The sequence below is a fragment of the Talpa occidentalis genome, unplaced genomic scaffold (genome assembly GCF_014898055.3).
Source record: "Talpa occidentalis isolate TD23 unplaced genomic scaffold, MPIMG_talOcc4v2.1 talOcc4.12, whole genome shotgun sequence".
NCBI lineage: Eukaryota > Metazoa > Chordata > Mammalia > Eulipotyphla > Talpidae > Talpa > Talpa occidentalis.
Window position 1 is genome coordinate 42,185,961 of NW_023601212.1, and position 10,009 is coordinate 42,195,969.

Below are 10,009 nucleotides of genomic sequence, written 5' to 3' on the forward strand. Positions count from 1 at the left end.
TTTCAAGCATGCCGCTTTTCCACACAAGCTTACTGGATGGCTTTGGGCTGTTTGTAGGTCTCTTGGAGTCTTTGTTTTTCTCTAATGGTACCTGGAGCTGTTTGCTCACCTCCATGATGATTCCTGCATGGTTCTCCACAGTTCCAGTTCACAGGATGCGGTGCTGAAATAGTTCCTTTCCACTCACAGTCCCGCTTGATGTATAGTTTGTTCTTGTTGGCTGTTTTTGGTTTTTTTTTCCTCCTTTCTGTTGGTTGGAGAGTGCCAACTTTGTGGGTGGGGAGGGTAGCAGGGTTCTGAGCATTCCTCCCTTCTAGTCCTCTTTTATCGCAACTTTCTTCTTCGGGCAGCTTGCCAGAGTTTCCCTTTTATCTTCCATGTCCCAATTCTCACAGGGACCTGCTGCTTTCCTCCCTATTAACTTTTTATTTTTTATGGGAAGTCTTACTTGCAGCGTTTCCTCACCACCATGTTGATCTCCATTTCTAATAACTCTGAATTTTCTTTTCATTCAGTTAGCGATTCTTTTGATTTACATATTAATACTCATTTTCAATCAAACCTGGACATTTGCAAATCATGTTTGAGATTCTGAATCTTATTTCAGGTTAGCTGAATTTCAGGTTAGCTGACTTTCTCTAACACTGTTTTCCTTGGTGGGGCAAGGGGAGGTGTTGCCCCCTGTCTGCGGGGAGGTAGAAGTCTGGTCCCAATTCAGCATCAAAGTCATTTAATTGGGATGCCTTGTTATGCTGAAGGGCACCTCAGATCCCTATGTAGTCCCCACTGAACTGTGGAAGGGTTAGCTTTAATGCTGTCATTCACTAGGCTCTCTGAAACCACCACAATTTGGGAGAGGGTAAGTCATTATTGCTGAATGGGGCATAGAAATCCAACACCACATTGATTCTGAGTATTGGCTCCTTAGAGATCTTTTCACACTTCTGTAGGCATCTTGTTACCATCTCACAAAAAGGAAAGTAGGCTTCTACCTGATCTTATCTGCATGGATGGAGTGGAGACACTCCTTTTTTTACCTTTTTATTACTTTAAGTATTACTTTACTCCTTTATTCACTGTTGTTTGGTTGCAATTAAGTGACTGCTATGCATTGAATATTTGTGTCCCCCTCCTAATTCATATATGTTGAACTGTAATACCCAATGTGATAATATTTGGAGGTGGAATCTTTTGGAGGTAACTTCATTGGAACCCTTGTGAATGGACTGCCACCATCATCAAGAGACACTGGAGAACTTTCTCTCTCTGACCCTGTGAGAACAAAGCAGGAGGACATTATCTATGACCAGAAAGGGTCCTCTCCAGAACCCAGACATATTGGCAACCAGTAGCAAACATCTTTAACAAATACACATTGGTTATGTCATCCAATCTACAATATTTTATGACAATATATGCTATGGAGTTGTTTCTATTTAAAAAATTTCAAATAACTCTGGATAAAGAAAATGTGGTATATGGATACAATGAAATACTAAATACAATTCAGGTATAAAAAAAGATGGACTCATGCCATTTGTGAGAACATGGATGGAACTAGAAGTGATTATGCTAAATGAAATGTCAGAAAGTGAGAGACAAATACTGGATTATTTCATTCACATGTGTAATATAGAGAAGCAAGCAAAGTAAAAGACAAAACCAAACAAAATCAAGCAATAGAACTCTGACTGTCAACTAGAACTCAACTTGAGTTGAAACTACTAGTGAGGTGAGGAGGAGTTGGGGATCACAAAGAAAGAGGGTTTCCAATGGATGTTGGTGGAGGATTATCAGCATTTTGGTGATGAACATGGTGTGATTACAAAGACCTGTAGCAATGTAAGTCTGTAACCCTAAAATACATATAGTGCTACACACCAGTATTACCTCAATAAATATAATTTTTAATTTCTCAGATAACTTCTTTGGTTTTATTTTAGTTATATTTTCACATGATACACATTTAATTAAAATATTATTTTTCTCAGCTAACATCATTTTTCTGACATTCATGTATATACCATAGTATTTTGCTTATTCCACTTAACATTTGTGTCAATAAATTTGTGGTATTTTGTTACAGATGCACTAGAAAACTGACAACAAATAAACTATTCATTTAAATTAAAACATAAATATGTAACATCACAAAAATGAAAATTTAGATGCATTAACTTGGTAGACGAGTGGTAAGAAACAAATATTGCAAACTAGTTAGCTGGCTTGTGCTATGCCAAGGAAGATAATTTGGAAATACTATCCCCTGTGATAACTTTAAAGCATATCATATGTCAATTAACATCTATTTGCAGAAGTGATTGAAAAGAGCAAGATGTTACTGAAGTTGGCTGTTCTTTGTGCTCATCTCAAGGACTTACAAGAAAGTCTTTAAAAAGTGATGAGTCAGAAACATGACATTATTTCAAAAGACGACAGCCTCCTTTCTCCCCCAAAGAGTATAAATAAGGCTTTACCTTCTGCTCAAGACTATTGTTTCACATCATAGTGACAACGACAAATATAGTGTAGTGCAAGGAATTGCACTGAAAATTAAATTGAAACAAATTAAATTAAACCATTTAAAGAATCTGTGTAGAAAAGAACATTGAGTGTGATTCCAAGCAACAGAAGGACAAGAATCTGAAACTTAACACAAGTGGAACATAAACCCGGGTCTCTGGTTTTCAAGGCACTTCCTATTAACCACTATAAGTTCCTAAGATTTCAGTGTGAATACCATAATGTCAGGGATTTTCTTTGTTCTCTGCATACTCAGCACTTATATAAGTTATTGAAATGTAAAAGATTCTTAATGAAAAGCTATTGGAAGAATGAGGTAAAAAAAATTAGTGAATTGAGTACAATATGAAATAAGTAATAACCAAGATTAGGATTGTGCCAGTTTCAGTACTTGGACACAGACATCCCCATGTTGTGGTCAAGGAGTAAAAGCTGGCTTCCTACTGATGAGGGCCCCCAAGGCCCCCTTCATGTTACTGTTGCGGAAAGTGTAGATAAAGGGGTTCAGCATGGGAGTGACCACGGTGTACATCACTGCAGCAGCTGTGTCCTTCTGGACCGTGTGAGAGGATGTGGGTTGAAATAAACCCCAATGAGTGTCCCATAGAACAAGGACACCACAGAGAGATGAGAGCCACAGGTAGAGAAAGACTTCTGCTTGCCTTTTGTTGACGGGATCCTCATCACAGCAGCAAAGATAAGCATGTAGGAGACCAGGATGCCCACAAAAGGGATAATGACAGGCAGTGAGCCCATACTGAACAGCACTGTATTGTTTATAAAGGTGTCAGAGCAGGCCAGCTTCAGCAGAGGGCTGAGGTCACAGAAGAAATGGTGAATCTGGTTGTGATTGCAGAATGAAAGCCGGGTCAGTAATAATGTCTGGGTTAAGGCATTTCCAAAGGATGTGGTCCAGGATGCTGCCACTAGGAGGATACACAGCTGTGGTGTCATGGACATGGCATAGTGCAGAGGATGACAGATGGCAGCATAGCGGTCATAGGCCATTGCACCTAGTAGGAAGCAGTCTATGGCACCAAGCCACATGAAAAAGAAAGTCTGTGTCAGGCACCCAGCATAAGGGATTCCTTTGTGTCCTGTTACATGGTTGACCAGCATCTTGGGGATGGTGGTGGTAGTGAAGCAAATGTCCACAAGGCCAGGTTGGCCAGGAAGAAGTACATGGGGTTATGAAGGCGAGCGTCTGTGGTGATGGCCAGGATGATGAGCAGGTTCCCCAGTCCCGTGACTAGGTACATGCTCAAGAAGAGTACAAACAGTAGCTGTTGTTGCTTGGGGTCCTCTGAGATACCCAGTAGGATGAATTCAGACACCAGGGTGAGGTTCTCCCCTCTTTGGCCATCCTGGGTCAAAGAGAAAGGATGTAGAGCAGCTGTCCCTGTTTCTAACAAGACAAGCCTCTGCCATAAACCTGGATCTCATCCCACTGGTTAGTTCACACTTACCATTTCCTCTGACTCTGTTTGGAAATGAGATTCCTCTATCCATTTTCTATATTATTTCCACCACTGAACACAACATTCATTATACTCAGTCCATCTGCAGGATAACCTTGCAGTTTGATGGACATCTCTCAAGCACACTGACTATCAACTCCACCCCCTTTATTTCTGTGCCCCAGGGCTTCACCTCCCCACAGGAGCAGGCTCAGCCTGCACACAGAGTACTTGGACAAGCACGGGAGTTGATACCCCTAGCATTCATTTCTGGTTTCAGGTAAAGAGGGCTTGTTGCATGAATATCCCAACTTCATTACCCTGAGAGAGGCAGTTCTGGAGCATTTCTACGGTGTCTCAAGGATCATGGAGTTGCTAGGGGGAAAGGATGTCCTGCGCAAACTCCATACAGGCTTTGTGGACTCCACCCCCACTCCATCAAGACACTGGGAACTACAAATTCCATGATCCCCAAAGAGAGAGTTGCAAAGACCTGAGGGCAGAGTTAAGCAGCCATTTTCTCTGTGAATATAATCAGCCATATGAGTGGGGTCTCTCTCTCCTGGCGCTCTCTCTTGGCCAGGCAGCGTTTGGTCTTGGCGGGTCATTTGGGATTCCAGGTCGGTGGAATGGGCAGGACACATTTAAGAATGTATCTTCCTGGGCCTCCCCAGTGGCGCGGCGGTTGAGCTCTGGGTTGCGAGGCTGCCCGCAGCCTCTGCAGCGCTGGTTTGATCCTCGACTCCTCCCCGGCCACCGGCGGAGGGTCCCACATGGCGCGCAGACCTCTCCTGCCGCCCGCTGCTCCCCTCAGCAGTGTACTTCGGTCCTTCTGCCTGCTCTCCTCCCCGCTCTGGCTCTGGTGAATTCTCTCACCCTCTCGCGCTTCTGACTGTACCCAGTGCTTGTATAAATAAATAAAAATAAATAAATAAATCTTTAAAAAAAAAAAAAAGAATGTATCTTCCTCTGTTTCTCCCTTAGTTATTCATTTCCTCCTTCCTTGTAAATAAGCCTTTGATTAACCTTTTGTGTGTGCCTGCAGTTTAAGTCCCTTTTAAGCATGCGGGTGAGGACCCACAGACGGGCAACCCATTTTATATCAGGGTTGCTCTGTAACAGAGTGATCACACTGAAAGTTCGATGTAGGGGCCAGAAATGAGAAAGCCCACATAGAAAAAAACAAGATGGCCCTGACACCAGTACCACTGATACCAAACCAAAACTGAAGCCATAAACAGGAGAAAAACAACTCAGCTCCACGAAAAACAACTTTGTTCTGCCTAAACCTGTTTCCCCCCCCCCGCCCCCGCCAACCCAGTTTTCCTGCCTAATCTCTCCTCACCCTATAAAAGGACATCTCCCCCCACCCAGGGCGTGACTTCTCCAACTCCCCGTGGGGGTCGGCGAATCTCAGCCAGGCACACAATAAAGTTTCTGCCTGTTAGAAACTGGCCTGGCTCTCTTTCTCTTTACTGTGCCAAGCCTTTCACACACCTCACTTGCCCCAAGTGAGAATTGATTATTTACAATAATACTTATACAAACATTCATAGAATCCCCTGGGATTATCACTTAAATAAACTATTTGCATCAAATACATGACCCAGCACCTTTGTGGAGAGATTCAATACAAGACTGAAGGACTCCAAAATTATTTCCATCTTTTAAAGATTCCTTCTTCATCCCAAATACCCTTCCAGACAGTCATCTATCTTTCTAAATTGTTCCTCTCCATTCTTTGAAAACATTGCCTGTACTTGCATGTCAAGAGCAACTGTGATATCTTATTGTTAGTACAAGTCTAGGATAAAGTCCATGTAGACCTGTGTAATTGTCCTATTGATAAAATCTGGAAATGTTTGAAAAATGCTGGGAAATAACTTTTAGCACTTTCCAAGAATATTTATGCTAATTAGCAATAAAAATTAAAATTAAACAAAAAATTTCAAATTGATGAATACTACGAAGAGATTTGCTGTATCAATGACCTCAGACATTTTGTGAAGCATTTTGCCCTTAGGCCCCGCCAACTTGGTTTTGTTCTGGACAATTCTCTGTTCTCTGGAAGAGGTGCCTGCTCAACTTAACATCACAGTTTGAACTTCTTTAAGTAAATATTTGTGTTGATTTTTGTTGTTTGTGCATTGTATTTGTAGGGTAATTGTATGTGATGTTTTGATAATTATCAATTCATTTGTTTATAATATAACATTAAGAGTCAGCTGATCAAAATAGCAGTGAAGAGACACGAGGATTAAGTTCTCCCATAAAAACAACTGATAGGGAGAAAAAATGGCAAGTTTCCTGTGACGACACAGACACATTAGATAAACTGGATGACACTGGCATTTTCCCCAAAGAGGAAAGTTGGAACAACAGGGGATGGGAAGAGAGAAAATCATCAGAACCCTTCTACCCTCCCCCACCTATAAAGCCAGTCCACTTCAGCCAGCAGAAAGGGGGGAAAAAAGCTGGAGACCAGTCACGGAAGAGAAGCTTGAGACATCTGGATTGTGAATCCTGAGACATCTGGACAAGGGCACGTGGGCAAACAGAGTCTGGGACAGGCACAGCGTGGTGTGCGAGCCCCTTTGTTGTGGTGCGTCCCTCCCCTCACCTCTCCTGGGGACTGGCGAGACCTTTTTTTATTTGTTTTAACTGCTTTACCAGTGGGAAAAACATCAGGAGGAGCCTCATAGGGCTAGTCCCTACATCGAGGGACTCCTGGTACCCCAAGCCCTCATTAGAAGGTGTCCTCAGGAGCCTCATCACCCACCCAGCTACCTCATGGGCCCTGAAAGAGTGCTGATCCTCCCACACTCACTGCTGCAGTTCATTCGATGCCATTTTTGTTCTGCTGTCTTCCATTTCTTTCTTATTCCTTCTGTCAAAACATCACAAGGGAGATAGAGAGCCCTGGGAAGACTATTCTACTCAGCTCTAACATGATCTCCATGGGACCAGACTAAAACAGCAACAACTAATTCACGGGAATCCACCAGAGTCCTGCGAAGCAATTCTCCCCCCATCTTTTTGTGTGTTTATTTATTGATCAGTTGTTTGTTGTTCCTTCCTGTCTTTCCTAGTTCTGTTTTGATTCTTCTACTTTTCTTCACTATCCTCTCTAGCATTATCATCACTACTTTCTCTTCTCTCTCCATCACATTCCCTCATCACTCTCCTCCTCTATGTTCATCCCCTTATATAGCCCTTGCTTTTTATTCTCAACTTCATTCCTTTTACATTGCCGTGTCATTCTCCTTCCTCTTATCCTTTATTTCACTCCTTATTCTCTTACAACCCCAGTATTCTTCTGAGACATGCCTAGAGGGACCTAGCAATTCAACAGAGACATATGTCCAAAACAGCCTGCAGGCACCTCCCAGTGGACTTGGCCTCAGTGTGTTTTTGGAGGCACAGACCTCCACACAAGGATCTTTAAAAAAAAAAAAAGAAAGATTTATTTATTTATTTTATACAAGAACTGGGGTACAGGTCAGAAGCACGGGAGGGTGAGAGAATTCACCAGAGTCAGAGCAGGGAGCAGAACAGGCAGACAGGGGTGAAGGCACTGCTGAGGGGAGCAGCGGGCGAGGCAGGAGAGGTCTGCTGCGCCATGTGGGGTTCTCCCTGGCTAGTGGGGAATCGAACCCATGCTGCAGAGGCTGCAGACAGCTTCTCAGTGCGTCGCTCAACCACTGTGCCACAAGGGTGGCCCCACATGAGACTCTTGACTGAGTCATTGGATCCCATCCCACACAGTGGAGGAGGGAAGAAAAGCAGGTGCTCCTGGAGCAAAGCATATCTCAGAACAACATCTACCATAACAGAGGAGTGTCCAGACGTGTACCCAGCCACAGCACCAGGCAGATAAATCCACACCTTAGCAAGAGAAATCAGAAGTCATGCCCACCAGCACCAGTGGTACAGGGGCACTAAGAACAGAGCAAAGGTGAAGGCTAACAATGGGAAGAAAGAAAAATACATATGATCAATCAAGCCCTTCTGGGAACAATATACCACAGAAAGAAAGTCAACCTCCAGAAATCCAATGATACGGACACAGAAGAATATCTCCACCTAATAGACAAAGAATTTAAAAAGGCCATAAAGAAAACAATCAAAGAGTGAGGAGAAAATGCAGAAAGAGATATGAATATAATCAATGAGCTGAGGAAGAAAGTGAAGGAACTGGAGGATACCCAGGGACAACTGGAGGAGCTTAGAATTCTGGGAAAAGCCATGAAAATAGAACAGAAGAATGAATCAGTACTCTTGAAGATACATATATAAAAAGAACCAAAAAAAAAAAAGAAAAGGGAAGAGAAGTACAAAAGAAAAAGAATGAAAAAATACTTCGAGAACTATCTGACACCATAAGGAAAGGAAATAAAAGAGTCATAGGTATCCCAGAAGGGGAGGAGAGAGATCAAGGAACTGAGAAACTATTAAAGGAGATAATTGAAGAGAACTTTCCAAGCATGAAGAAGATGAAAATAGACACACAGGAAGCTAGAAGAACACCAAATTACCACAGTGAAAAGAGAACTACAGCAAGACACATGACAGTAAAGTATCCAAATGTCCAAGATAAGGAAAAAATAATGAAACTGAGGAGGGTGAAGAAAGAGATAACCTATAAAGGAAATCCACTCAGGCTGACATTAGACTTCTCCAAGGAAACACTAAGGGCAAGAAGAGAATGGAGGAATATATTTAACAGACTCCAGCTCAACAAATTCTAACCAAGAATGCTCTACCCTGTAAAGCTCCCCTACCTCTATGATGGAAAAATAAAAACCTTCTCAGACAAAAAAAATCTCCAGAAATTCATTACTACTAACCCCCACTCCAAAAAATATTACAAGAACCCTAGAGCTAAAACCAACAGGGGACTGAATAGGAAGAATAGAGCAAGGTAAGGAATAGAATCACCAAAAGGCAAACAAAATGGCAAATATGGATGCCAGTATATCAATATTAACTCTACATGTAAATAAATTAAAGTCATTAATAAAAAGACAGAGTAGCAGGCTGGATGAAAACAGAACCCAACATTTTCCTGTGTACAGGTTACATATTTAACTACAAAAGATAAACATAGACTGAAATGAAAAGGATTGGAAACAATCCTACAGGCAAATAGACCAAAAAAGAAGGCAGGAACAGCTATACTTATATCAGATAAAATAGACTTTAAACTAAAACTGGTAAAAAGAGACATAGATGGTCACTACATTATGATTAAGGGAACAATACATCAAGAAGACATAACACTCATCAACATATACTGCCCAAATGAAGGAGCACCAAAATATATCAGACAATCATTATCATCTTTGAAAATAGACATTAGAGAAAATACATATATAGTAGGAAACTTCTACACACGACTCTCACCAATGAATAGATCAACAAGACAAAAAATAAGCAAGGACACTAGAGCTCTAAACAAGGACCTAAACCTTATGGGTTTAACAGACATCTATAGAACTCTGTAGCCAAAAAATCTGAGTACATATTTTTCTCAAGTGCACAGGGATCATTCTCCAGAAGTGATCACATTCTGGGACACAAGACAAACATCAAAAGATAATACTAAGATTGAAATCATACCAACTATCTTCTCTGACCATAAAGGCTTCAAACTAGAAATAAACCATGAAAAGAAAGCAAGTAACACACCTACTTCGTGGAGATTGAACCCAAGCTACTGGAAGATCACTGGATCAATGAGGAGGTCAAAGAAAAAATTAAAAAAATACCTTGAGATGAATGAAAATGAGGACACAACTCTCTAGAACATATGGAACACAGCAAAATCAGTTATAAGAGGAAAATATATAGTAATACAGATGCACATCAAGAAACAAGAAAGAACTCAAACAACCTAATACCCCACCATAAAGAGCTGGAAAAAGAACAAAAAAATCCCCAAAGCCAGTAGAATAAAGAAAATAATAAAAATCAAAGCAGAAATAGAAGTTAGCAAAACACAATCAAAATGATCAATGAAACCAAAAGTG

The 10,009-nt window shown here is 41.4% G+C and overlaps 1 pseudogene; it reads right to left on the reverse strand.

Annotated features, from left to right (window-relative positions):
* Nucleotides 1–2,941: 2,941 nt before the first annotated feature.
* LOC119242172 (olfactory receptor 1361-like) lies at nt 2,942–6,752 on the reverse strand (annotated as a pseudogene).
* Between the last annotated feature and the right edge of the window lie 3,257 nt (nt 6,753–10,009).